Below are 6,759 nucleotides of genomic sequence, written 5' to 3'. Positions count from 1 at the left end.
AAAAATTCGGTTCTACACACATATATTGTATCTAGAATATACTGTAATATATTTAACATATATAAGACTGCTTGCCATCTGGGGGAGGGGGTTGGGGGAGGAAGGGAAAAAAATCTGAACAGAAGTAAGTGCAAGGGATAATGTTGTAAAAAATTACCCATGCATATGTAATGTCAAAAAATGTTATAATTATAAAATAAAATAAAAAATTAAAAAAAAAAAAAAAAAAAAAAAAAAAGATTGCATATATTTTGTATGGTATGGAAGTGAAGGAAAAAATCCTACCTTATATATGAATATTATAGAATATTATTGTTCTGTAAGAAATGACCAACAGGATGATTTCAAAAAGGCCTGGAGAGACTTACATGAACTGATGCTGAGTGAAATGAGCAGGACCAGGAGATCATTATATACTTCAACAACAATACTATATGATGATCAATTCTGATGGATGTGGCCATCTTCCATCAGTTCCAAAAGAGCAGTAATGAACTGAACCAGCTACACCCAGCAAAAGAACTCTGGGAGATGACCATAAACCACTACATAGAATTCCCAATCCCTCATTTTTGTCTGCCTGCATTTTTTATTTCCTTCACAGGCTAATTATACACTGTTTCAAAGTCCGATTCTTTTTGTACAGCAAAAACAACTGTTTGGTCATGTATACATATATTGTATTTAATTTATACTTTAATATATTTAACATGTATTGGTCAACCTGCCATGGGGGGGAGGGAGGAGGGGAAAAATTAGAACAAAAGGTTTGGCAATTGTCAATGTTGTAAAATTACCCATGCATATATCTGGTAAATAAAATCTATTAAAATTTTTTTTTTTTAAATCCTACCCTGGAGGAAAAGAGGAGTCTGAATCCAAATCAGTGCCCCATGAAATTGCAAATTTGTATATCACAACTAAGGCCAAGTTAGTCTCCTTGTCTTCCTTCAAGTTGAAACTCAAAAGTAACTTTCTACAGAATACTTCTCCCAGGCCTTTGAAATGTTAAAGCCTTTCCTTCTAATGCTGATCTTGTTGTTTATAACGTGGTCCAACTTTTTGTGACCCCATTTGGGCTTTTCTTGGCAAAGATACTGGAATGGTTTGCCATCTCCTTCTCCAGATCATTTTACAGAAGAGGAAACTGAAACAAACAGGATAAAGGGTCATATGACTACGGTCTGGGGACAGATTTGAATTCACAATGATGAGTCTTCCTAATTCCAGGCTCAGCATATTATCCGCTGTACTATCTCACTATCCCTTCCTTCTAATATTACCTTCTATTTAGTCTACATGTAGCTCTCTTGCACTCTCTACCAGTTATCCCCCTCATTAGAATATAAGTTTCCTGAGGTCAGGAGTTGTATCTTTTTTTGTATTCCCCTGTGCCTGACAGATAGTAACTTAATAAAGCACTTGTTGATTGGCTGACTGATTAACTAAATCCTGCCCAGATGTTTGACCCTGGGCAAGCTGTTTAACTTTGGGAGACTTCATTTTCTTCATCTGTAAAATAAAAAGCTGAACTTGATGACCTTCTATCTCTAAAGCATTATCCTGTGAAAGTATGTTCTATAGAATCAAAATCACATTGTGTCTTCTCTACTTTTTTTTTTTTCCAGGCACATTAAGAAAATAGGGAATCAAAGCTAAACATTAAACAGTTCCTCACATTAAGAAGCAGATGACAGAGATACTGAAGAAGATGAGAAAATACAACACATATATGCAAATATTCAATTTCATCAGAATAGGGAACTCCATTAGTGGGAATTTTCTCCATTTACAATGGTAACATCAGGAATTTAGTATCTAAATCCCAGGCTGTTGTCAGAGTAAATCCTAGGTTAAAGAAGATGCCCAGGTTTACACACCAGTAAACAGGATTTGAACCCGTTTCCCTAATTCTAAGTCAAGTACATTTCCCACTATACTAAGTTGCTATTATGAGACAGATGCAGATAAGTATAATACATGGTAATATGAAAAGGGAAAGAACATGTCTGAATATGAGTATTTTATGTATGTGTATTTTTCAGCACGGAGTTAGAAAGCACTTTTGTCTTTCCCCAGTTACATCTTAAATGCCAGCAACAGGATTTTGACTTACTAAGGAGGGAGATGAGGTAACTAAAAGCAGAAAAGGTGTTCCAATTTAAAATGGCTACTGATTAAGAAGTTTTTTTAGAATTGATACAAAAGGAAATCAGCAGAACCAAGCAAATAACATTCACGATAACTGAAAAAAATGACTGTAAAAAGAAAGAACAATAACAAAAATGACCAACTTTAACCAGGAGAAGATAGGAGAAAACACAACTCCCTTCTCTGAACAGGTGGGAACTATTATGGGTGTGGATTGTTATAAATTTGCATATAAACTAAATGTGTCTAGTTTTATTGAATCTCTCTTTAAAGCATTCTCTTTTTTTTTCATTGTTATGAGGGGTGACTTAATGAGGAAAGAAAAGTGAGAGTAAAGGTAGGTTAAAATAAATGTGATATAAAAATGAAATTTTTTCAAATATATTTGAAGTGTTTTTTTCAAGGATGGTGTTTCAGATAATATAGAGGTAATAGATCTCTAATGAGGAGATCAGCATAGCTTCTGAGCAACTTGGGCACCAGTTGTGTTCCCTTTTAATATCTAAGATGATAGCGTTTTAAATGTTTGGGCTTTTTGTTATTGTTGTTGTTTTTCAGTGAGGTCCAAAATGATTCTTCTAGACCTTTCCCCAGAAACATTTCTCTGCTTGCTATGAGTTACCACACTATTCCCCCATGTTTCAGGCTTCTAAGATATCAAAGGTAAAGACACGTCTGACCTTCACACCTAGTTATCAGGATAACTCATTAAAATAGGAAGCTTCCATAGGGCCACAGCCTTACAGTGCCCTGGGATAGGGGGGAAATATAGGAAATCGAGGGAGTGTCTTTACTGTTTGGTCCCTGCTTTGAATTGAGGTTTTCCTGGTGCTTCTTGTCCTAGGTGCTGTTTGTGGTGCTGACTCCAGTGCAGAAAATCCTAGCATCAACTCTGGTTCTGCTTTAATTTGTGGCAGGGTTTTACCTTAGTTTTGTACTTTCTACCCCCTCTTCCCAGCCCTGGGAGAGAGATTTCAAAGGAAACAGGATCCAGGCCAGGCTGTTCTTCATTGCCCCTTGCCAATCAGCCACTTGCTGTCTGGAAAATGAATGCCTGGCATCCAGCTGCTCACAATCACCAGGTAAACACAATGAAGGGAGGAGCTGCTCTTCCAACCAGCTGTCTGTAGTAATGAGCCTCCCCCATCATTGCCTTTGGTTAGTCCCTAAGGCCTTTGTTGTGCAGTCCCCCCCATCCTAATCCTCTCCCCAGGCTTGGCTTTCCTGCCTACCAATCAGTGTCACTGGGCTGGGACACCTGAGAAGAGCAAGCCAGCATTGCTCCCGCAGGCAGTTCCTCAGCTCTGCATCCTCAGCTTCATTATTATTCCTCCCCTTGTCTGTAGCAGCTCTCTGCGAAGAGGAAAGTGGGAGCAATCAAAGGAGGAAAGGGAAGAAGGAGAGAGGGGAAAGAGGAGGGGTTTTAATCTCGACGGAAGGACCCCAAAGTTCAGGGAGTCAGAGCAGGAGCTAGCGGGACACACGCGTCTACATTATTCTCCCTGCTCTCAGTGAGTGCTCCAACATCGGTCCTCCTTTCTCACAGTCCCTGAGCCCTCTTTGCTTCCTCTCAGTCTTGAGCATCCTGAGAACGTTCTTACATCCTGAGGTGTAAGAAAGGACCTCAGACTGACTTATTTTTCTCCCCCCACTCCCAAGTTGAATTCTGTCTGAAGGTGAACTGTGCCTGGGGCTACATTGTTCTCAAAGCCCCTGATTTTCAATTGTCTCCACTTTTTGTCCACACAGCAGCTGTGTAACATAACGGAAAAAGTACTAGGCTGGGAGTCAAGAAATGTAGTTCCGGCTCGGCCAATAATTTGCTGTGTGACCTCCAGGCGAGTCACGTTCCCTTTCTGAGCCTTGGCTACCTCAACGACAGAATAAAGAGACTGGATTTTCAAGGCTCCTTCCAATACTAACATTCTTATAAAGCCAAGATCACCCGAAGGCCCTTGCTGCACAGATAATGGCTGCTCTGTCATTCTCGCCTACTCTGAATGCATCAATGTGGGATGCACATAAGCGTCCCTACAGAGATGGAACTAAATGAGGAGGCCCCCACTGTTCCTTAGTGCTATACTTGTTGTTGCCCCTGTCAGCCAAAGGTGGTGGTGGGCTGCAGAAACTGACACCGCATAGAGAATGACAATTACTGGGCTCAGCACCCGAGCCTTCATTGAATACATTGTGTTCCCGGAGCTTGGGCTAGATTATATTTCTAACAATTGAATTGTATTTTCCCACCAACTTCCACTGTAAATTGGTGACACGGCCCCACGGAAAACAATTCTTGGCCCTAAGACAGATGTAAAGTCGCACTTAAGAATGCAGCGAGACTTTAAAAATAACACAAATACCAAAATTGAAGTCCACAATACTTCCAGATTAGACCTAGTGGGAGAAAGACGGTGCTCCGCAGAATTTAAAGGGTTGCTTGGCTCTTTAAATGCAGCTTATTATGTTCCCTTTGAACATTTCTTGATTTTTTTCCTTTTGACTCTTGCTGAAAAGAGGTTTGAATCTGTATTATAGTTAAGCATTTTTTTGTTTAGTAGATATTGGTGTGTTTATTAAGTAAATGCTTTTCGACTTTTCTAAAATGAGAACTGGATTATTTTGCCATTCTGAATTGGGGCAGGGGGAAAATGGAGAGCAGGCTTTACCTAATATAACTAATAGGTCAATTTTGGGAGTAATCTTTGTGTCTGCTGGAATTATTTTGATTTTTAAGGTGAGAACACTGTCATATTTACCTGATTGTATTCTTTGGGGGTGGAGAATAATCTGAAGAGGAGGAGGAAAATATTTTCAAAATGATTGGTAATATTCTGGGTGAAATACCTCAAGCTCACTATGCTCTGCAGGGGCTTCTTGATTGGCTGAGCCAAGGCTATTATTTTTAAATTTGGATATTCTCTTTTCCTTTATAAATTTGATCTGGGCCTGTGATCTAAGTCCTCTGAGGTAAGGAGTCCTTGTTATTTCATGCTTTAAATATTTGTCATTACAGAGGACTTATGAATCTTTTTTAAAGCATTTCTTTTGTGATGGAGAAAAAATAGCCATCCTATACCTGATATCTACTACCTTATACACTGAGTAACTTCTTTGGGACTCTGTTAATCCCTTTTGGGGAGCTATTTAAGCTTTGTTTAAAGAGTTTTGTTGGGGGATAGCTCTTGATGGCAGTGAAATAAATGAGTGAGAAAGGAATGTGAATCCCTTCTCTTAGGGGTCAGACTTCTCCAAGGATTGATCAGTCTTCATGAATCTGTAACAAGGGTCTCTTTATGGAAAAAGGTGACCCCCCATCACTTCCCTTCATATCATAAGAAATATTTGTCACACAGGTATACATCATTGGTTATATGTCTCTGAGTATTCCTCCAAGAAAGGTATAGCTTTAGGAAGCATCTTCTTCTGGGCAGTTAGCATCCATAGTTCTCAATGACTGTGGGCTCTTCTAGCTCACAAGAAAATTGCCAAGGCTGAAAAATTAGCTCTCAGAATCAATGTTCAATCATATATTTTATGAGAAAGACAAAATAGAGGCAACTAAAGACTTTAGATCAAGTGTCCAGCAATCATATGTTTTTATCGCTGTAGAGGGCCACAGACAATAAGGGAATTCTGGGTGAGGTATAAGACCCTTCAGCCCAGAGGGAACCTGCTGACAATGTCTGGTTGGGCTCCCCATCTCCCCTAAGGGCTCACTGCCTTCCTGAGAAGTCAGGGGGCGGTCACAACCTATGTTATGATTGAAATAGAGTAATACTAGGTGGAAACTACATACAACAGCAAGTTGTTTATGTGGTCCCATGTGTGCAGTATATACTTAGCACATGCCCAGTGTTTTGGTTACATAAGGGTATTAGGGTATATAAAGGGGGAAGAGCTTGGAATAAATGGACTCCATATTTTAACCATCCTCAAGAGTCTCGCCTCATCACTCCTCCACTAAGATGGTATGTTTTTAATCACCCCAACCTGGGGACTCTAGAAAGTATGCAACACCCCAACACAGGGCTCTAGAAAGCAGGATACAACACATTGCTATGTGCATGTAGCCAACATACTTATCAGAGGGTAAAAAAAAAAAAAAAAGGAAATCCTCTTCTCCCACTCAAAAGTTTAAGGCAAAACTTTTACTTCACCAAAAAATGGAGAGTGAATGTTATCTCCTCTTCCAAGAATACTAAGTAGGCAGCTCTTTCTACTGTTACCAATCATCTTTGGCGAAGCCCCAAACCACAAAGACCATAAGGATCATCCCTGCTACATCATCCCAAAGTGTGGGTCTTTAGATTTGAACCAGATCACACATGCTTAGTTCTATAGATTTCCCCTTCTAGAAGATAAAAAAATACTCATATTCTTTTTTCCCTTATAAATATGCTGGATCTATGATTTCATCAGGGTGGAAAATCCCTATCCTATGATAAAACTCCCTTTTATTTTTAAGGCAATAGGGTTAAATAATATGCCCAGAGTCTGAGGTCAGGTTGAATTATAGGTCCTCCTGACTCCAAAGTCAGTGCTCTATCCAATATGCCACCTAGCCACCTCTAAAACTCCCTTTTATTGAACAGATTTCCATCTCTGTGA

The 6,759-nt window shown here is 39.4% G+C and overlaps 1 long non-coding RNA gene across 1 annotated transcript; it reads left to right on the top strand.

Moving 5' to 3' along the window:
* Window positions 1-2,414: 2,414 nt before the first annotated feature.
* On the top strand, window positions 2,415-4,559 carry LOC141553476 (uncharacterized). The gene is made up of 3 exons (XR_012485466.1): window positions 2,415-2,488; window positions 2,996-3,233; window positions 3,901-4,559. It is a non-coding gene; the product is annotated as an uncharacterized LOC141553476 (long non-coding RNA).
* Window positions 4,560-6,759: the final 2,200 nt, after the last annotated feature.

This window comes from Sminthopsis crassicaudata, chromosome 2 (genome assembly GCF_048593235.1).
Source record: "Sminthopsis crassicaudata isolate SCR6 chromosome 2, ASM4859323v1, whole genome shotgun sequence".
In the NCBI taxonomy this organism is placed as follows: domain Eukaryota; kingdom Metazoa; phylum Chordata; class Mammalia; order Dasyuromorphia; family Dasyuridae; genus Sminthopsis; species Sminthopsis crassicaudata.
The sequence above is the reverse complement of the archived record's forward strand: the minus strand, read 5'-3'. Positions and strand labels throughout refer to the sequence as shown.